Source organism: Canis aureus, chromosome 13, assembly GCF_053574225.1.
Source record: "Canis aureus isolate CA01 chromosome 13, VMU_Caureus_v.1.0, whole genome shotgun sequence".
NCBI classification, from domain to species: Eukaryota; Metazoa; Chordata; class Mammalia; order Carnivora; family Canidae; genus Canis; species Canis aureus.
The window spans coordinates 68,209,057-68,232,070 of NC_135623.1; the positions used below are offsets into that span (position 1 = coordinate 68,209,057).

Genomic DNA, 23,014 nt, shown 5'->3' on the forward strand with positions numbered 1-23,014 from the left:
GCCCGATGCGGGACTCGATCCCCGGACCACAGGGTCATGACCTGAGCCAAAGGCAGATGCTCAACTGCTGAGCCACCCAGTGCCCCTAATTATTTTAAAAATCCTTTTGTATTTTCCAAATTTTAGGCGCTAGGTATATATTAATTTTGATAAAAGAAAAATATGAATAGGTCAAAGTAATAAAAAAAAAAGCCTTTTTAAAGGAGGTGGTGTGGAGAGACTGATAGGAATGAACATGGAAAACCCAGAAAAGTTGGGAATCCCAGGTGTGTCTGTCCAATCAGAGGAGTCTTGTGTGACTCAAGCAGCGTGTAAGTAGAGGCAAAGTGGCTTTGAGTTTCTAGATCAAGTTTATGCACAAACAGTTGAGTTGGCAAATATTTTCAAGGAGAAGAGTACATTTCTCTGAGATTCATCCGACACAGGATAAAGAGATACGACTTTCACTTTGTCTGTCCTGGGTTTGAGGTGTCAGGATGACATAGATAACATTTATAAGGAAAGTGGAACTATGGGGATGGTAGCTTTTGCTAAAGAGGAACAACCGAAGCTACTGTGGAGATGCAGTGAGTGAGTACAATCTCTCCGAATGAAGGAGAAATGCAGTCTTGGTGAAAACATCAGCATTTAGGGGAAATGAAAAGGAAAATGAATCAGAGAAGGAAACCCAAAAATGTCTTTCGCGGGAGCAAGAAAGATACTGTATTCCAGAAAATAAGGAAAACCTAATATGCTGTTGAGAGGCCAAGGAGGGCAAAGAGTGAGAAAAGGTAATTGGACTTGGTGCTAAGGATTTATCCACAATTTCAGAAAATCGGTGGCAGGAGAAGCCAGATTGTGAACTGTGAAGAGTGTGTGGATGTGAATCAAGGTTAGGAGGAGACTACTTTCAAGAGGTTTGATGATTGGGAAGGTGATTTCTATGGTGAAGGGATGAGGGTGTGAGGTACAGGGAAATAAATCAGCAGTAAAGAAGCGTATGAGGGAGAGAGGCAGAAAGGGCTGGAACAAATCCCAGGGATGTTCAGAGTGGGGCCAAAAGTGAATAGCGTGAGTGAACTTCGGCAACGAGGAGAGGTATTACCTCTTCCCCCTCTGATGGCAAAGCCAACAAGAGGATCGCTGATACCCAGTGGGAATTTATAGACACGGCGCGAGATGGGGAAAGCCAGGGAGCTTGTTTCCTTGGGTCTCCGTTGTACTGCTCACAGAGGCAATGAGGTCCCCTGCCTAGGATCAAAGATAACGGATGGGATTGGCTACCGAAGGATAGCAAAGGGCGTGTGAAAATCACGTGGGAGGAGGATGGACATCGTTCCACCCAGGGAGACGACACGGTGTCTAGGTAGCAGCGTGCCCATGTGATCTTGGAGCACTTGGGTTTTTCCCATTGAGGTTTGTCAGTGTCTCTGGCAGTTTTTAGGGGCCTGGGACCATGATCAAGAAATGAGATTAATAGGCAGCATGGGGGCGCCTGGGGGCTCAGTGCTTGAGCATCTGCCTTCGGCCCAGGTCATGACCCTGGGGTCCTGGGATCGAGTCTCACATTAGGCTCCCTGCATGGAGCCTGCTTCCCCCTCTGCCTGGGTCTCTGCTTCTCTCTGTGTCTCTCATCAATCAATAAATAAAATCTTTAAAAAAATAGGCAGCATGCATGTAGTGACCTGCAGTTTATAAAGTGCATTTACACATGTTTTCTCACGTAACGTAAACTGGTAGTTAGATTTCAATCAAGACTGGCACTGTGCGAAGTGGGAAATTTCCTGTCCTGCTAGCGATTTTAAATTGTTTCCCCCAAATGCACAGAGAAGCCAATGAAATGATGCCAGGGATGAGGAGACTAGGGATCATGATGAGATTAAAGGGCATATTCTGTAGCAACAGCAGGAAGCGTGGGAAGTTAAGATTTTGTGGTCACAGAGAATTGCATTTTGTTTTATGACATATATTACAGAAAAAAATCTCCCAAACTTATAGCTGGCTAACTCAAAGGAAAAAAAAAAAAGACTTCTTTCATTGATTTCTGCAGATATTTTATCATATAATAAATTTGTATGATTAGATTTATATTTAGGCTCTGAAATATTAAAATGTAAAATAAAATGTTAAAATTTTTCTTTTATATAATAACCTAATATTTCTGGCTTCTCTTTGATCAAACAAATCTATAGCTATATCTTTATTTGAATACATCTATGTCTATAGTTATGTCTGTCTGTATCTCTATCTATATACCTATTTTTAATTGATTGATCTTACATTAAACCTATTAACATTACATTAAACATTAACTTAGCTGATTTTTTATTGTCTATAGCATTCATATCCAGAAATAAAGTGTGCATTCTTTACTTCTCCAAATAAAAAAGAAAAATCCCTTAATATTTCAAATCATATGACTCATATTTGATGTGTGTTTTCTTAAAAATCTGGATATCTTATTCTTGGAATAATTCTAATAAATTGTTTTATTTTCTTTTAAAAATATTTTATTTATTTATTTGAGAGAGAGAGAGCGTGAAGGGGAGGGAGGAGCAGAAGAACAGAGAGAACCGGACTCCCCACTGAGCAGGGAGCCCAACATGGGGCTCAATCCCAGAACTCTGAGATCATGACCTGAGCCAAAGGCAGATGGTTAACCAGCTGAGCCACCGAGGTGCCCCTCTAATAATTTGTTTTAGTTGATTTGGGAGGTTTTACAGATAAAATTATAATTAAAAATGATTGCTTTTCTTTCCGTATTTACAGTATTTCTGTTCATTTTCTTTTATAACCAGAACTTTCATTTGTTCATTGATTGCAAAACCAGAATTTTAAACACATGATTAATAAATTTAAGCTTCTATTTTTATTTAAAGGAAACACCTTTAAGATGCCATTTCAATATTTAACGTAGGTATTCTCTATCATGTTACTGAACATGGGGAATGATGTATTGGAATTTATCAGATAACTTTTCTGGCATAGTCCAGTATTTTTAGGAAGATTCTTCTAGCCAAGAAAAGCCCACAAGACCACCTGAGAGGAAAAACCTGAGTGACCTAGGCCTGCGTTTGTAGATCTGCCTCCTGACTATCAGTCTGCTGGCCCTTACTCGGTTTCCACCATCCATCTCATCAACAGTGATTCTCATGTTCTCTTTCCTCTTGGTACCAACTTTCTTGAGCACAATCTGCTATTGGCCGTTATCCCAGCTCTAATCAGCTGCCTTTATTCCCAGACTCTGCTGCCATTGTTTCCTCTTGCCTCCCCGCACTCAGAGACAAACACAGGCCAGCGACCTCTTCTCAAGGGCTCCTGGAACCCTCATGCCAGTCTTCTGCTCTCTGGGGCTTCTTGACAGGTCCTGGGCATGTCTCAGTCTGTTCCTAAATCTCTTCAGCATCTGCTAAATTTATTATATACATTTTTTCTTGTTGAACTAAAATGCTACCTAAAACTGCTTCTTCCTATTGGGAAATTTTTGCATCTCTGAGATAACCACACTTAGTTATAGTGGGTTATTTTATATCGTATAATTAAATTCTGTATATTAGTTCATCATTTTAAAAATAGATTTTTCACACCTATGTTCATAAGTGAGATAGAGTGTTTTGGCATTAAACAGATTTGAGTGTGAAAGACCACATTTGTTTTGTGAAATAAATTAAGTAATTTCAGACTTTTTTTTTTTTTTTCTAGGCTTCTAAGTGGGAATTACAAGGAAATCATCAATTTGAAAGCCTGAATGAAAGATTTTTCTACAGGGCTTGTCAGGTTTAATTGACTTCCTTCCCCAACTGTGGTTGGGAGCAGTTCTTGGATGACTTTTTCACTTTGTCAGTGAAATAGTTTTTTGTAAGGTTTCCAGCTTAATTCTGGAGAGTTCATATTAAATTTTGCTAGAAATTTATCATTCTCATTTTGATTTCCCAATTTATTATATTTGTATTCATATTCTTTAAATTTTAAACCACAATTTTTTTAGAACTTTAGTTGAATTGCCTATTAAATAGTAAGAGAATGTAAATTAAAAAATTATTTTTAATAAAAATTTTTAACTGCATTTATTGTATTTACATTCAGTGTTTTCATTTTTTTCTCAATTCTGGATTTTTCTTCAATTTAGTTACTTTATTAGGAAATATTTTTAAACATTTACAGATATCTTTCTTTTAATTTACAAATTGATATATTGTAGTCAATGTATTAAAAGTAAGAATTAATATACCCATATTTATAAAGATTTTATTTACTTATTAGGGCACACACGTGCATGCATGCACCTATGAGTGAGGGGTGGGTAGAGAGAGAGGAAGAAGCAGACTTCCCACTTAGCAGGGAGCCCAACAGTGGGCTCAGTCCCAGGATTTCAGGATCTTGACCTGAGCTGAAAGCAGACACTTGACAGACTAAGCCACCCAGGTGCCCCAATATACCCATGTATTATATTTAGTTAACTTTTTTTGTGGTTTAGCGGTTGGTTATATCATGAATATAGATATACACTTGAAAATAAAATGTATATTGTATATATATTACAATAATATAAATAAAACTATAAGGTGTTCTTTTATAAATATATAGAGTATATATTTAATAAAGTATAAAATAAAGTAGCATTCATAATAACACCACACATTTTCTTCTTTGATGAGAATTGTTTAAAAATTGTATAAAATGTTATCAGACTTCGTGGGGTGAGGGACAAAAACCTGTAGCGGTACTGCAAATGGTGAACATGTCAATGTGCGAAGGCTCACGTTTTCTGCATCCTAACTATCAGTAATAAAATAGCAAATATCCACGAACCACACACTGGAAAAAAGGCTGAATTTTCTTTCTCTTCTATGGAAATGGTAGTAAAAAACTTTGCTATACTGGAAGGGTTCTCTGTCAAAGAAGTTCATCCATGAACACCTCCAACAAAGAAAGCTTTGGACCTAGATGGCTTCAATGGCAAATTTTACCAAACTAAAAGAAGAAATAATATCATTCATACACAATCTCTTCTAGAAAACACAAAATTCAACTTATTTAATGAGCTTAGCATTACCCTGATTCCAAAACCAAAGATATTACAAAAAAAAAAAGATATTACAAAAAAAAAAATAAAAGCTAAAGATCGTTACCTGTTATGATCACAGATGCAAACATCTTTAGCAAAATGCTAGCAAATCGAATTCAATAGTATACAATATAATGCAGCATGACTGATGGGTTTATACTGAGAATGCAGGACTATTTAAACATTAAAGAAATCAATGACTATAATTTACATCAACAAACTAAAGAAGAGAAATCATATAATCAGAAGAGCATTTAACAAAATTTGACATCCGTTCATGAAAAACCTCTCAGCAAACTAGGAATAGCAAGGAACTTCCTCAATCTGACGAAGGGCCTTGTTATAGGAAGAGGAAATTTGGATACATAGAGAAAAAGCCGTGAGAGGACACAATGACAAGGCAGCTATGTGCAAGCCAAGGAAAGAGGCCTCAGAAGTCAGACCTCGGACACTGTGTTCTTGGACTTCTACCCTTCGGAGCTGTGAGAAATACCCTCTTCTGGCTCGTGTCATCTAGACTGTGGTACTGTGTTACGGCAGCCTGAGCAAACTAATACAGGCATTCACACACACACACACACACACACACACACAAACCAACAACCCCAAAACAAAAAAACCAAACAACAAACACAACAGCTAACGTCAGACTTAATGGTGAAAGATTGAATTACTAAAATTGAGAACAAAGCAAGGATGCCCTCTTTCATTGCTACTGTTCAAAATCATAGTGAAAGTCCTAGGCAGAGCAATAATGTAAGAAAAATCAATTAAGTAGTATATAAATTAGGAAGGGAGAAATGATACTCTCCTTATTTATACACTCCAGAATTATGTACATATTCCTAAGGAATCTGTAGAAAAGCCCTCATGACTAACAAGTGAGTTTAGAAAGGTCACAGGATACATGGTAAATGTACAAAAAAAATTATATTTCTATATATTAGCAATAATAATTGAAAACTGAATGAGAATGGTACCAAAAAACCTCCAAAAATATAATGCCAAAAAATAAAATCCTTTGGTATAAATCTATCAAAATACATACAGAATCTGTATGCTGGAAAAACCACTAAAGACTGATAGAAAAAATTTTAAAAAGATGCAAATATATAGAAAGAAATCTATGTTCCTGGATTGAAGATCCAGTATTGTTAACCTCTCAAATTTCCTCAGGTGATCTATAGATCTAATGCACTTCCAATCAGAATCTGAAATAATGTTTCTTATGTACCTAGTAGCAAAGTGATTCCAAAACTTATATGGGAAGGAAAAAGAACTAGAACAGCCAAAAGAGCTTTGAATGTGAAGAAAAATACTAGGAAAACTCAATTTTAAGACTTATTATAAAGTTACAGAAATCAAGAGTGTGTGGTACTAGGGTAGCACGTAGACACCTAGGATAGGCACATTGGTCAACAGACCAGAATGGAGAGTCCAGAAACAGAACCCCACTGATATGGTCAAGGGCTTTTAACAAAAGTGCAAAAGCAATTCGATGGAGAAGAGAGTCTTTTCAAGTGCTAAGATAATTAAGCATCCATGGGCAAAAAGACAAAAGCAAAAACAGAAAAACACAACACACACAATAACAAACCCCCAACAGACCTGTGCCTTGCACTCTATACAAAAATTAACCTCAAACAGATCATAGACTTAAAGATGAAAACTCAAATTGTTAAGTTTTTAGGAGAAGACACGGGGGAAAGTCTCTGTGATCTTGGATTATTTAGAGCTCTTAGAATTAATTATTTGGTGTCTTTGCGATGACAGAAGCACAATTAAAAAATGCATAAGTCGGGGATCCCTGGGTGGCTCAGCGGTTTAGCGCCTGCCTTCGGCCCAGGGCGTGATCCTGGAGTCCCGGGATCGAGTCCCACATCAGGCTCCCGGCATGCAGCCTGTTTCTCCCTCCTCCTGTGTCTCTGCCTCTCTCTCTCTCTATGTCTATCATGAATAAATAAACAAATCTTAAAAAAAAATGCATAAGTCAAACTTCATCAAAATTAAAGATTTCTTTGCAAAAGTTGCTTCCAAGAAAATGAAAAGACAAACCAAAGACAGGGTGAAAATATTTCAAATCTCATAAAGATGTAGTGAGTTTACATGAAAGCTCTTAAAAGTAATACTAAAAAAGCAGACGCTCAATTAAAAATGGGTAAAAGATCAGATTAGACACTTCACCAAAGAGCACACGCAGCTGACAGATAAATGCATAAAAAGGCTAGTCATTAGACAAATGCAGATTAAAATGGTAAGACAGCGCTACATACATATTAGGATGGGAAAAACAAACAGATGAACAAAAACCCCAGACAAGTGCTGGCGAGAAAATACAAGTGGAGCTCCCATATGCTGCCCGTGGAAATGCAAAAGGAGGGACAGACACTTCAGAAAATAATTGCGAAGTCCTGTGAGCGGTCAACACACACCTACTACACGACCTGGAAACTATGCCCCAGTATTACACTCAGAAGAGATAGCGTGTGTTCCCACAAAAAACCTTACAGGTATTTTATTGATAATTCTCCCCGCTGGAAATAACCCAAATGTTCTTCAAAGGGGGAATTCATAAACACGTAGGGCACTTGCACACGTTGCGATGCCATCGAGCAATAGGAAGGAGAAAACTCCTGCCGGATGCAGCGCCACGGGGGAGCCTCTAATGCGTTCGGCCGAATGGAAGTAGCAGGCCTCCAAGACACCAATTCCAATTCCAATTTCTGGAAAACGTAGAGTCATGGGAAGAGAGAGATGGGTTAGTGGTTTTGAGGGGCTGGTCATGGAGGGCATTCCTGGGGGACAATGGAACTATTCTGTGCCTGGGTTTTGTAGTGTCGAACTCAGAACTGGTCCAGTTAATGTACGTACATGTTACGGTATGTGAATTAAAATGGATTAAATCAAAACAAAAAAATCATCTATGAAGAGATGATCAAGAATAACAGATATTTTAAGAAAGAATAGCAGATATAAAAGAGAAGTATTATAGAGATGTTAAGTAATTAGTAGAGTTGGGTTTTTTTTGGGGGGGGGTATTTTTAAAATGATTTTGGTGTTATTTTTTAAAATTTGTTACGCTACGATGTCCTTTTTTTCCACAAAAAGTAATTTGGGTCAACCTCTTGGTATTCAATTTATTCTTGTTTAAAAAAAAAAAATAAAGATTGATCTACAGTGTGACACTTAATATTAACTTGTGATCCTTAAAAAAAAACATTGTCAAACATTTTGAATTCTTTGAATATCCTAATTTAATTTTACTTTTTAATTTTTTCCTGTGAAAACCCTCATAATCGAAGTATTTTCATTTCCCAGAACTCGATCCCGTCACCTGGGATTACGCCCTGAGCCAAAGGTAGATGCTCAACCGCCGAGCCACTCAGGCATCCCCAGCTATACTCTTTTATGACTTAATTTTAACACAAAAAGTTTAATAATGATATTTGTTAACATTTCTCCTCCTATCAATCTTCTCATCCTGCAGAGGTTCAATTGTCATTATATATCTGTGGTATAATAGTGTCTTCACATGTGTGTTCTTTTTTTGTTTTGTTTTTAAAGATTTTATTTATTTATTTATTTATTTATTTATTTATTTATTTATTTATTTATTTATGAGACAGAGAGAGAGGGGCAGAGACCCAGGCAGAGGGAGAGGCAGGCTCCGTGCCGGGAACTGGCTGTGGGACTCGTTCCCCAGACCCAGGGTCCACACCCTGAGCCCAAGGCAGTGGCTCAAGGCTGAGCCCCCAGGAGCCTCTTCACCTGTGTGTTCTTTCTTAAATGCAATCATTAGTCCTCTGGAATGCACATTCATGATTTTTATAAAAAGTTATTTAGTATTTTCCAGGGTTTTGCTAAACCTGAAAATATCTTTTCGTTGTGCAAACAGATGAATGATAGTTTGTCTATATTCAGTCAATGTGGGTGATACGTTATCCCATATGAACAAATATGATTTTGTGCTTGAAACTGATATGAATTTGTTTTTTATTTAAATTCCTTATTTCTTCTAACATGCCTGATTTCCATGCTCTTCGTACTCAGTGATCTTATTACTCCACCAGCGGTTGGTTTTATCTCATTCATTTGGATTTATTTGGGAATCTTTATTATTTATTGGCAATGTGACTGTGGCATAGTTGGGTCCCGGGCTGCGGGGGTCCTCAGCAGTGCCTCAAGGTCCAGGCGAGGGACCTGTCCAGGCAAGCAGTGGCCAGAGCCAGGGGTGTGCGCACAGTGTGTCTGCGGGCGGTGCAGGTGCCCGTGTGGGTGCAGACCCCAGGTAGGCAGCAGGGGGCCCGGGGCCATGGGCAGAGCCAGGGGTGTGCGCACAGTGTGTCTGCGGGGACGGTGCGGGGCCCCGGGGGGGCGCAGACCCCAGGCGGGTGGCGGCCCGGGCAGGACGCATGGGCGGGGCCGACGGTGGGCTCCCCGCAGCGCAGGTGTCTCCGCGTCCGCATGGCCCTGCCCTCGGGGTCTGGGGGGCACCGGGGTCAGCGAGGGCAGCTGGCTGATCGGGGTCTGGGGGAGGCTGGGCGTGTCCAGGGGCGTCCCCACTGTCGCAGGTCCCTGGAGGGAGGCGATGGCGTGGGGGGGTGCAGCCTGTGCAGGTGGGGGGGGCGCTGAGTGGGCGGTGGGGGGGTCGTGGGCTGCTGCAGAGATCCCCGCCGTGTCCCGCGCTAGTGGGGTGCTGGGCCTGGGCTGACCCCGGGCTCCAGCAGGGCTGTGGCAGGCCCTCGAAGTCCCCGGTGACCCAGGGCAGGGCCGTCGAGGTCCCCAGTGGCCCCGGGCAGGGCCGTCCAGGTCCCCGGTGACCCAGGGCAGGGCCGTCGAGGTCCCCAGTGGCCCAGGGCAGGGCCGTCCAGGTCCCCGGTGACCCAGGGCAGGGCCGACGAGGTCCCCGGTGACCCAGGGGCAGGTCATCGAGGTCCCCAGGGGCCCAGGTCGTGCCGCTGGCCGAGCCCGCAGGTGTCTGCAGTGGCTGCACTGCCCGCGGGGTCGTTGGTTGGGGCGGGTCCGGATTTGTCCTTGGAGGGGGCACGGGACCCCCATCACTCCTGCTGAGCGGCTGCTCCGAGAAACCCCTGCTCTTCTTCCTGATTTCTAGCCGCCTCGACGCCTGGGCTCTGCCAGGAGCTGAGCAAGGCCTCAGCAGGCCCTTCACGCGGTGCCAGGACCGCTGCGGAAGCCCCTCGCTCGGTCCTCTCTTCTTTTCCAAGTGCGGGCTGCTTTCCTGGCTGGGAAGTTCCAGCTCTGAGCAAGTTGGGGTGGGGGTCAAGTTGGTGTGGAGTCAAGTTGGGGTGGAGGTCAAGTTGGGGTGGGGCAAGTTGGGGTGGGGGTCAAGTTGGGGTGGGAGTAAGTTGGGGTGGGGCAAGTTGGGGTGGGGCAAGTTAGGGTGGGGGTAGGTTGGGGTGGGGCAAGTCGGGGTGGGGGTCAAGTTGGGGTGGGGGTCAAGTTGGGGCGGGAGTAAGTTGGGGTGGGGCAAGTTGGGGTGGGGGTAAGTTGGGGTGGGGCAAGCTAGGGTGGGGGTCAAGTTGGGGTGGGGGTAAGCTGGGGTGGGGCAAGTTAGGGTGGGGGTCAAGTTGGGGTGGGGCAAGTTGGGGTGGAGGTCAAGTTGGGGTGGGGGTAAGTTGGGGTGGGGCAAGCGAGGGTGGGGGTCAAGTTGGGGTGGGGGTAAGCTGGGGTGGGGCAAGTTAGGGTGGAGGTCAAGTTGGGGTGGGGGTAAGTTGGGGTGGGGGTCAAGTTGGGGTGGGGCAAGTTGGGGTGGGGAGCAGGATGAATCAGGCCAAGGGAAGCTGTTTCCCTTCTCTTCTTGTTTGGTTGTTGTCAGGCTTCTTGCTTCAATGAGCTGCGTAAGTTTCTTTTTTCTATGTTATTCATGAGAGACGCAGGGAGAGGCAGAGACACAGGAGCGGGAGACGCAGGCTCCATGCGGGACTTGATCCGGGGACCCCGGGGTCGGGCCTGGGCTGAAGGCAGCCTCTCAACCCCTGAGCCCTGGGCCCGCAGCTGCAGTTTGTCCCCCACCTGCCGGGCCCCCCCAGGCCTGGTTTTGCCCGCGGGGAGCTCTCTGTTCGTCTGTGGGGAGAGCGATGTCCCCACATCCCGCTTGATGGGAGATGTCCCGCTGTCTCCCCCTTCCCCACATCACAGACTGTATAAATCCAGTCTTTTGTCACCTGAAATTCCTATTATTTTTATTGCTTTTATTCCTAGGATTTTTATGGCTGAGGAATACTTACCTAGGTCCATGCTTAGTTTTGGTCAATGATATATATCTGAATATAATTTGTTCATCTTTTTAGTGATGGATATTTTCTTACTGAAATTATTTTACATGGATTTTTTGTCACTGCTACTCCTTCAGCCATCACTGCTAAAGCTGCAAAATCATTTATATTACATTTATTGATTTTTCTTGTGACTGTAAAGTCAAATATTAATTATGATTCTGAGCCATAAAATAGCGACGATTTCAAGGCTTGATGATCTGCTGACACTTCATAAAGGGCCAGAGGCTCGCACGCTTTTGCGAAGTGGCGCTTCTGTGTGTCGTTTGTCTGTTTTCTTGCCCTTGCTTTCCAGGTGCCCGTTAGTGAGTCCTTCCTCTTCTCTAAATAATGCATTCCTTCGGATATTGTGAGTTTCGTTTGTTAGGAACCAAGAACAAGTTAACCCAATTTATTATAAAAACGCCTAAAGTAAGAGTGATGGCTTCTGAGCGGGAACCCGAAGGCCTCTTCTCAAAGTGATGAGCACCGAGTGGTATTTGGCGCCGTCGGCCAAATATGTATGTACTATTATTGGCTTCTCTTTATTTTTATTTTTATTTTTTTTTTAATTTTTTTTTTAAATGTATTTATGATAGTCACAGAGAGAGAGAGAGAGAGAGAGAGAGAGAGAGAGAGGCAGAGACATAGACAGTGGGAGAAGCAGGCTCTATGCACCGGGAGCTGACGTGGGATTCGATCCCGGGTCTCCAGGATCACGCCCTGAGCCAAAGGCAGGCGCCAAACCGCTGCGCCACCCAGGGATCCCTTGGCTCCTCTTTAGATGTTTGGGACCTCACGTACGTATAATGTTAGCTAGTATTTTTTCTTTCTTTTTTTTTATAAATTTATTTTTTATTGGTGTTCAATTTGCCAACATATAGAATAACACCCAGTGCTCATCCCATCTGGTGCCCCCCTCAGTGCCCATCACCCAGTCATCCCCATCCTCCCCCCACCTCCCCTTCCACCGCCCCTAGTTCGTTTCCCAGAGTTAGGAGTCTCTCATGTTCTGTCTCCCTTTCTGATATTCCCCCCGCCTAAAAAATATATATATATATATATATATATATATATATATATATATATATAGGATTTTTTCAAATGTGTCCTCTCAGGCCTCTCTGTGACCCCTCGGTTGATTTCACTACACAAAAAGACAAATCTCCCTCGACAGAGAGGCTGCATCTTCCATCTCACCTCTTGAAAACTGAAGGGATAAGGAATGTCGCATTTACTGCTAATTCCTCCTGACAGTCTGACTCAACTCTTGGAGAGGAGCATCTCCCAGGGAGCAGGGCTCTGTGCCTCAGGAAATGTGCCGGGACTTCTGCAAGGTCGCCTCTCGTATCCACGTGACTCAGCTGCGTGTTTGTCATCTTCTGGATGAACAGCACAAGTTCCGCCACTTAGAATTGAAGAAGTTTTGTGTAAGGCCCGAAAGGAACTGATAGTGAATCACCAACTGATTTTTTAAGGGGAAAAAAAGAGTGAAAGACAGTCAAGGTCACTTAGGAAAGATTCCGGTGCCGTCCAGAGTATCACAGAAGGTTTCTGCTAAGGGAGCACCTTCCTCTGCAGGCCTTTCCACCCCCCTGGGCTGCGTTTAGCATATGAAAAAGGTCCAGTTGCAAAAGAAGACACCAGTTGTTCTAGTAACTACTAGTTAGTAGTAGTAGAGGTCTTCAGGGATCAATGATGTGGTTTGTCTAAGACAAAATGAAAAGAAAAATATGAATGAATGAATATATTAATAAAGGAAAGATGACAGCCGGCTGTGCATCTTATATACCTTATCAGACTTAGTGTCATTAATCTCAAAAATTCGAAGGAATGGAAGGTGGGTAAGGGAAAAGAAGAGTGACAAGACCACTAGCTCAGCTAAGAGATTGGGGATGGTGAGAAAACACTAAGACACAAATGAAGTCGAGAACAGGAACTAATAGTCAAGAGATCCTCTTATAGGAACCAAGGATGATGAAAAGATTTGAACTGTTTGTATCAAATATATTATTAGCAAATTGATTTAACGTGACATTTATGGATATGAGTTTTGGAAGCAGATAAAGTGGTATTTTAATCATAGATCTACGTATGGGGCACCTGGGTCGCTCAGTAGTTGAGCATCTGCCTTTGGCTCAGGTTGTGATCCCAGAGTCCTGGGATCGAGTCCCACATCGGGCTCCCCGCATGGAGCCTGCCTCTCCCTCTGCCTGGGTCTCTGCCTCTCTCTGTGTCTCTCATGAATAAATAAATAAATAAAATCTTTAAAAAAAATCATAGACCTACAACTTATAAGTTTTGTTATGTTAGGGTATTAGGGGTGTTGGGAGAATTAAATGGCATCTTTTTTTTTTATATCTGTGAGGATTTAAAAAAATCTGTACACAGAAAATTCCATCATAAGTACCATAAACATTAAGGAAAATTTTATATAACAAGAATATTGGAGACTGGATCATTCCAGGGTTAATTCAGTGGCTTAACAGAATTATCAAATTCTCTGCTCTGCCATTCTCATCTTTTTGACTTATTTTCATAAACTGTCACTACAGTCCTAAGAGGCTACTGCAGATTTAAGTGTGAAATAAAGGTAAAATAATGTCCAAATAAGGGAATAGTTAGTTCTTACTAAGCTCTTATTATCAGTGAGGAATATCTTTTCCAGAATCCCCGCAGCAGATCCCCTTTGATCTTATTGGTTAGGACTGTGTCAAATGCCACTTCCTGGCTGGGAGGACAAGAGGTTGCTTCAGTGAGCTGTGACCTGTCGCGACATTGCTCCTGTGCTTGGAGCGGAGTCAAGCACCATAAGCGCAGGGTGATGGTGGGACACTATTTCAAACGGGTCCTGTTCCTGTGGAAGCAAGTGACTGTCGGATAGGCAGCCAAGTGCGTCCGTCAGAGTATATGACACCTTACTATATGATACGCTACTATGTGATGCTCTACTAAAATGCCTGGCATAATCAATGTGAAATAATTACTAGAAATTATTAGGACTTCGGAAAACATTTAAATGAATGTTTATTGCATTAAGAACATTCAACTCTGCTGTAGAGAATAAGAGAAATCAATCAGGAAGATAAATGAAAGTCACTATTGATAATAAGTAAGGAAGTCAATTCTGAGGCATAACTAGACGTAGAATAAGCCAAAAGAGTTAATAAAGAGAGCATTTATATATGAGACATACATACAATAAAAGGGGGAAGAACCCCCCAAAATTACTGAACATTCGTGACTTTCAGGTGATAGCACCACTGGGCATCCATTGGTGGCACCCATTCTGATCCTGTGTATCCTTTCCCAAAACAAACACATCGAAGCTATGGCTGCTCAGCGAGTTATTGGTGAGTTAGAGTTGTGGCAAGTACTTGTTTCTGATAGAAAAAGACTGTATTTATTCCAGACATCTTTCATCTGCCAAGCTCTGTTACTCAGTCTCAATGTTGGTATTTATAACCTTACTGGCTGCTGAGGGGGGTTGGGGGGTAAGAAGGAGAGGCAGTGAGGAGCGTACATACACATTGCCTAGTGAAACACTCAGGTAGTGTGGTCCTTCTACACCATTTGTACCCTGTCGTGTGTGTGTGTGTGTGTGTGTGTGTGTGTGTGTGTGTTTATGTTTTATTGAGGTATAATTGACATACAACATATCAGTCTCAAGTGTACAACATAACAATTCAGTATTTGTATATATTATAAAATGATCACCACAGTAGGTCTAGTTAACATCTGGTCCTGAGTGTTTTAACGTATCCCATATCTTTCTCTTGGTTCTCACTATTTGTTTTAAATTTATTCAATAAGCTGTGATTTGAGTGTTTTAATTTGGCCAATGACTCTTTCTGGAACAGTTTGCCTAGTAGTAATAAACTCAAAGGCTACCACAACATCATGGTAATTGCCTGTTGACACAATAAGTCTATATGGAGACCAGGAGGGGTGGAGAGGTGGAGAGTCAGTAGGAATCACTTTCTTCAGGTTCAACATTTTATACCTTGGAGGATATGTAGCGGTGGACGGATTTTGAAATTTATGCCTACCTGTGTCAAAACATAAATCGTATGATCGTAATTCTAACTAATACTTCATTTTTTTTTTCACTGACATCAGTTCATTGTGAGTACAGAAAGGAGATAACTTTATGTTACTTATTTTTAAAAATATTTCATTTAAATTCAGTTTGCTTAGAAATAGTATAACACACAGAGCTCATCCCCCCAAGAGAGGAGAACACTTTAAAAAAACTAAAGTGATAGTGTTTTGAGGTTTAAAAACTTTTTTAGTTACAATTCATATGCTGATTCTATTCCTTTTATACAGAGGGTATTACTTTCTGGTCAGGGCACTCTTTGATGATTTATTATTTTTTTCTGATTCTTTTATAGAAGGCTTTTAGCCTATAAAATCAAAACTGCTTATGTGCTTCATGTTTAAATTATGGGAACTTCAGAGAAAGAAGTCTGCTTGGTATATTCTGGTCAGGATGGCTCAGTGATTTCGTGTTTTTCTCCAAGTACATAGCAATTATAGATAAATTATAAAAGAGTTTGTCAAAAACTAGATAAATCTTACTGTGGACCAATGATGGAAGGGGCTGACCTATAGGGATTTAGATCCACAAGCATGTAATAGTAACTTTGAGTTCTATTCCTGCATTGCAAATGGCACTAACAGGTTCTTGGGGACAGTGATGAGAGCTTTGCACACTGTTGGGATTTGGCCAATAAGAGGGTGTTAAGATACCTTCAAAGATCATTGTGATCGGGACTGAATGAATGAAAATACCCATATGCTCTGTGTCTAGATTTGATATATCACTGCCGCACAGGTGACCCAAAATACTTTTACAAGACCTGGTACTGAAAAGACAGCCCTTGGGCTGGGTAGGAGAAGCATAGAGGAAACAAAAATAACATCAACGTAAATGAAATTCTCTGAGTCACAATAAATCTATTAATATAATTTTAAAAATGTATGAGGAAACCCAATATTAAGCAAGATAAAAACGCCGTAGTTTTTGTTTAAGCAAGTAAGCAAAATATACAGTCAATACATAGATTCATTCTAGATAACATTAATTTTAAGGAACATTTTTTACAATAAGTCTGTTTAAATGCTCTCTGTAACAGGCTAATTGGCCCCAGACTAGATACCCACCGTAAGTGATCATAAAACAGGGTAGATGATATGAAATTATTCTTTTCAGAGTCTGGATAAAAGGTGCAGGAAGGCGATTCCTCAGTTGTGGGTAATACACAACAGGAACTGAATTACGGCCCTGACTTTCTGTTGGGAGATACTTTCTGATCTACTGTGCCAGTAGGGGAACCCAGTGGTCTTGCCGAGCTGGTGCATCAGAGATCAGGGTTTGGGATAATGAAGGAGCTGGTTTGTCTGAGGAAAGTTACCAGAATGAAGGACACTACAAAGAAAAGGAGTTCATAAAACTTCAAGTTTCACGTGCTCAGGACAAAACTCCACAAGAATAGGCAAGCAAAAAAACCATGATTGAGAATGAAAACTTCTGGGAAGCTGTGAAGGCAATGGTTTCTGCAGCTGGCAAACGGCTGGGAGATACCCAATTTCTGACTAATCAAAAAGAGGGGCGAGATCTCAGGGAACACTCAGAATCTCAGTAGAGTTCTTGGGCAGACCACCCTTTCGGAAGAGAGCCAATCTATCTCTAGTGCAAAGATGACTTGAATCCACCCTAACAAAGTTCACAAACAAGCCTTTTAAAAGATTTGGCAGAGTTACAAATAATTAACTGCCTGGCAGAAAAAACTTTAAAACTCAAGGAAGACAATAAAATTTAGACACGCAACAGTGTACACCCATAATATCCAGCACACAATAAAAAATCACTATATACGTGAGGAAGCAAAGAAATGTGAGTGACCCACAGCTAGAAAAAAAATAGCAGAAGACCCCAACTAGATGCAGTGTCACAGAAATAATGTACTTAGCAGACAAGGCCTTTAAAATAGCTCTTACAAACATATTCAAGAAATTAAAGGCAAGGATGGATATAATCGGGGAACAAAAAGAAACAATAGAAAAATGGAAATTATAGTGAACCAAGTAGAATTGTTGAACTGAAAAATATGATACACAAAATGAAAATATCATCATTTCTATAGCTATAAACTTCAGTGTCCTTTCAGTTCTAAAAACAACAACAAAAAAACAAAAACAAAACAACCAACCAACCAACCAACCAACCAACCAACCAACCAAAAAAACACAATCTCTTTTATGTGATCTTAAAAATGAAAAGGAAATATAAGTATCTAGGAGTTAATCATACCACAAAGACCTTGGAATCAAGAATTAGAAAACCATTAGAAACTAAGCAAGCTCTCCTCGCAGCCTCTCGAACTGTGATCTAATGGCCTTGTGTCTCTTTTTCCTTCTGTGTGTATCTTCAAAACTCACTCTGTGTGTAGCATGGTTTTCTCCACAAACATGGCTGTCCCATGCCACCCACGTTTAAATATTCAGTTCCATCTACAAACTAGGGAAACTATTTTCTCTCGGTCTCAATTCCAAATTCCTATGAGAGAGAATGTAAGTCAGATGTCTATCCCTGGCATAATCTTCTAGGGCTGTGGGAGCCAATTAGTGTTGCCTGAACAAACATGATCACCAAGGCCACCCCCAAAGGATTTTCCTGAGAGGAGGAACACTCAATAAATGAGCCTACCCCCAAAGCCAGTATTTTGTGCACATCAAATAGATTTTGGTAATTGGTTACAAGAAGTTAAGTATGCATTTCACACCTTCTAAAATGACATTCAGTAAATGCCTATTATTAGCAAATTTTGAATTATGCATTTTATAAAGAACAAAGTAAAGTCTTTTAAAAAGTTTAAAAATCATTTATGCAATTGATAAAATCAATAACCAGTCTTTGGGGTAAGAAATTAGAGAGTGCCACCTTCTCTCTGGGATAATGACTATGTAAATCACTTACTACACCTTCATGTCAAATGATCCTGCTTTTTAGATTAACTAGAGAACTAAGGATCATAAAACTAAATCACAGTAGTCTGAAGCTAGGCAATTTTCTTGAACAGGCGTACCTGTCTACACTTTGTCTATAGGGCAGGGAGCTGAAGTGCGACCCCCTGCTGTATGAGTTTTGAACTAATAGTAAGAGCCACTAAGCACCCTGTGTCTCAAGGTAAGAGTTATTCAGAAATATGGAGAAATAAAGGAGATATATTGCTGACTTCATAATTTTTCTCTTCTTGTTCCGTTGATTTGGAAAAAAATAACTCTTCGTGGCTGTGAAACCACATCAGAGCAACTTGTAAAGAGAAATCATAAGAATCAGGGTTTAGAGATAATATGTAGATATTTATTAAAGATATTTAAGATATTAAGTAATAACAGTAAGTAACTAACTATAGTAAGTAACTAATAGCAGGAAGGTAGGCCTAATGAACAAAGGATGTCAACTGGATTAAGTTAAGTGACACACAAATCCTCTAGGTGAGAAAGGAGCACATTCTTCAGATCTTCAGTTGTTGGAGGGATGTGTCATGATAGAATTAGAAGAGAATTAACCTGATTCAGTGGTTTTTGTGGGATCAGATGCTCAGATGAGTGAAGACTCAGGGCTACTATTTTAAAGGAGAGGTGAGATCCAGTCATTTGGGCCTCACCGTTTTGTCGTGCTTACCATGTGAGATCACTTCCCCGTTTTCAATTTTGTTTTGTTGTGTTTCGCTTTGTTTGCATGTTCGGCAGCGTGTGCATCAGTGCTTCATTTGGCACTAACTATGACCATCAACTGTAAACTGAATATGACACTGTCCTTTTGTGAGTCGGTTTGAGCTGCCCTGGTTTTGCAAATAGAAAAAGAGTGTTGACTTCTAATAAAACTTAGGAAATCCTTAGCAAGGGCTTTATCGTCTCATTAAAACTCCAGTAATTAGGGAAATCGGTCAGCCATCATCTCACTTTTGTGTGTGTGCTCTCCCACTATGCCAATTTGTCCATTCACTCATGCATTTGACATGTTCACAGGAATTTCTGCCTAAAGCAGTGAGAAAGTTGAAGCATGGATTCTTATTAGACTGATAAAATTAGACAGGACAAACCACTTAGAAAAATTCATTAGGAAACCACACTAACTAAGGAAAAAATGGGTAGTTATTCTATAGTCATTCTGTTACTCTATAGAAAACTTAGCTGACTTGTTTAGGTGTCAAACCATTTATTTTCAAACAAATTATTTTCTCCAGCAAGTTAACTTATTCATATATTAAAGTGTAGCATGGCCATCATTTCAGAGCAAAGGATAAAGTCAAGTTATACTATCATCTTTCTGGGGCTATTTCAATGATACACATGTTAATTTTTATTTATACACTTGTAAGTGATCTACAGTTGCAAAGCATTCTCAAATAACCCAAATGGTTAATAATAAAAAATCAAAATTATGATTATTCAGTTAAAAATTATTTCTAAAGATGCTTATTGATTGAAAAATGCTTCTTATAGAATTTTAATTAAAAATGAGTACAGCTAAAAAAATGAGTACAGCTAATATATAATTCGCATGATGCTAGCATAATATCAGCATCAAGCTAATTGTATAAATGAATACATCCACTACTATCTTCTAGTTTCTATGTGTATATTAATTTCTTTTTTTGTATATTAATTTCTATCTGTATATATACTTATATAGTCTAGAAGGATATATATCAAAATGCTAAAGATTAGCTCTTAGTACAGTTTTTATTATATTTTTTATGCTTTTCTAACTTTTTCATTTCTTATAATCAACAACTATTTATTTTATACAGTGTTGCTTATCTAATTGTACTTGTCTAAATTAATGGTTGAAAAGAGTAAGGGAGTCTTGAGACATCTTCCACCAAGTCAAGAGAGTGGGTACCTGAGTAGGATGTATTTGAGCTAAGCAATAAAATACATGATGCTTTTCAGACCCCGCACCAGTGGAGCACCAGAAGAGTGGAAAGTTTAAAGGCCTACTGTGGAAATAAAAACAACAACAACAACAAAAAAAACAAAAAAAAAAACCCAACTAGATTATATCATTAAGATGGTGGCATAGGTCATTTCCAGTTTCAGTCCCAGAAGACCAACTAGCAAGTATTCATATACAAGACACCATTGTGAAAATCCCCAAACCCAAGAGCAAGGCTGAAGTACCCTCCTGGAACACAGAGATGGGAAAGGACCCCATTAGAAGAGCAAGAGTAACAATTTCACTTCCTCCCGCAGGCTGGCATAGCATTGCACTGAGAGGGCTGCCCTGGGTCTCTAGTTTTTCTGGTGCAAAAAGAGAGCCCAAAGTAGACATCCAGTTTCATAAACACTGGCACATGCTTTCTGGGATGCCTGCTTAAATCTCACCTCACAGGGATCACAGGGGGAATCTTCAGGGCTTGACCACTGGGGATCAGATAGAGACGGAGAAGGGGAGCAGGGCTTTCAACAACCAGCACTCAGATCTTGGTAGATTCAGTTCTTATTTACAACAGTGTCTGAGTAGAGATCCCAGCCAGTGTCTCAGGCTATCTGTAGAGCTGAGCTGGTCACCTTATTTAGCCAGAGAGCTCAGCTAACAGTACTGCCTGACTTGGTCCCCAGCAAAAGGGCCACACTGCCATGGAGTCCATTTTATGGCCCCACACAGGCAGAGAACAAATGCGAAGCCACACTCAACTTCCTTGAATAATGTCTAATCTTGCCCTCTGGGAAGTGTGGCCACAGATGCTCAGCATCATGGAAGACATCCTATAGCCTACCTGATTGCAAAGCCCAGTCTGCAGCCCTACGCAGCTTTGGGGTACAACCTGTGGTCTGCCTAATGCCAGAGCACAATCTGAGGCCCCATCCAACCACTAAGCCCTGCCTGCACCCTGTCTGAACATGGAGTGCAGCCACATACACTGTCTGGTTGGGGAACACAGGCTGAAGTCCCACCCAGCCAGGAGTAACTGCAGAGCCCACCTGCAGTCCTGATGAATTGGGAAGTTCAACCAGTGGTACTATCCCGCCAGGGAAAAGAGCTTGGCAGACTCTCTCAGCCAGAGGTGATTACAGAAAGAAACTGAAGAAGACACAAATAAGTGGAAAGATATCCTGTGTTCATGAATCAGAAACATTAATATTGTTAACACGTTCATGCTACCCAAGGCAATCTATAGATTGAATGCAATCCCTATCAAAATTCCAATGGCATTTTTTTATAGATATTGAAAAAAAAATCATAAAATTCATGGGGAAGCACAAAAGACCCACAATAATCAAAGCAATTTTGAGAAAGAAGAACAAGGCTGGAGGCATCACACTTCCTGATTCCAAACTATCTTACAAAGCCATAGTTATCAAAACAGTATGGTACTGACATAATGACAGACACACAGAGTGATGGAACAGATTGGAAAGCCCAGAAATAACCCCATGCATTTATGGTCAACAAATATTTGACAAATATTTTCAATATTCAGTGAAGATAGGATAGTGTTTTAGTACACAGTGTTGGGGAAATTGGATATGCACATGCAAATGAATGAAACTGGACCTCTTCTCTTATGCCACTCACAAAAGTTAGCTCAAGATGGATTAAAGACTTGAATATAAACCTGAAACCATAAAACTGTTAGAAGAAACCTCCTTGACATTGGTCTTGACAATGATTTTTTGGATATGACACCTAAAGTATAGGCAACAAAAGCAAAAATATACAAATGTGACTACATTGAACTAAAAAGTTTCTGCACAGCTAAAAAAAAAAAAATCAACAAAATGAAAATGCAATCCGTAGAATGGGAAAAGTCATTTGCAAATCATATATCTCATAAAAGGTTAATATCCAAAATATATAAGGTACTCATACAACTCAATAATATAAAAATAATCTGGTTAAAACTAAGTAAAGACACCGGATGGACAGTTTTCCAAAGAAGACATGCAAATGGCCAACAGTTACATGAAAAGGTATACAACCTCATTCATCAGCAGAGATATGCAAATCAAAAGCATGATGAGATATCACCTGAGCTGACCTCTGTTTGAATGACTACAGACAAGAGGACAGGTGATAACAAATGCAGACAAGGATGTGAGGAAGGGGAATACTTGTGTGCCTTTGATGAGAATACGAACTGGTGCAGCCACTAAACAATTAAAAAATAGAATTATCATATGATTCAGCAATTCCACTCCTTGGTATATATCCAAAGGAAATGAAGATCTTGACGAGACAGCTGCACTCCATGTTCCTTGCAGTATTATTTACAATAACCAAGATATGGAAACAACTTAAGGGACCACTGATGGATGACTGAACAAAGAAAATGTGAAATGTATACACAATGTTACCTTATTTGGTCAAAGAAGAAGAAAATCTTGCTATTTGCAACAAAATGGACAGACCTTGAGGGTATTACACTAAGTGAAATAAGTTAAACAGAGAAAGGCAAAAGCTAAGTGAAATAAGTTTTATGTAGAATCTAAAAAAACAAACTCATAGAAGCAGAGAATAGACAGGTGGCTACTGGGGGGCGGGGGGGTGCGTTGGGAGAAATGGTTGAAGGTGGTCAAGAGGTACAAACGTCCAGTTACAAGATGAATAGGTTCTGGGGATATACCGTGTAGGAAGGTTACCCCAGTTAACACGCATGTATTGTATGACCTAAAA

At 40.6% G+C, this 23,014-nt stretch overlaps 1 long non-coding RNA gene across 1 annotated transcript in view; it reads left to right on the plus strand.

Annotated features, from left to right (window-relative positions):
- Positions 1-4,028, plus strand: part of LOC144282669 (uncharacterized) — a 53,009-nt gene extending 48,981 nt beyond the window's left edge. The window contains exon 3 of the long non-coding RNA XR_013351176.1: positions 3,682-4,028. This is a non-coding gene — a long non-coding RNA (uncharacterized LOC144282669). The remainder of the gene's footprint in view (positions 1-3,681) is intronic.
- The last annotated feature ends 18,986 nt before the right edge of the window (positions 4,029-23,014 follow it).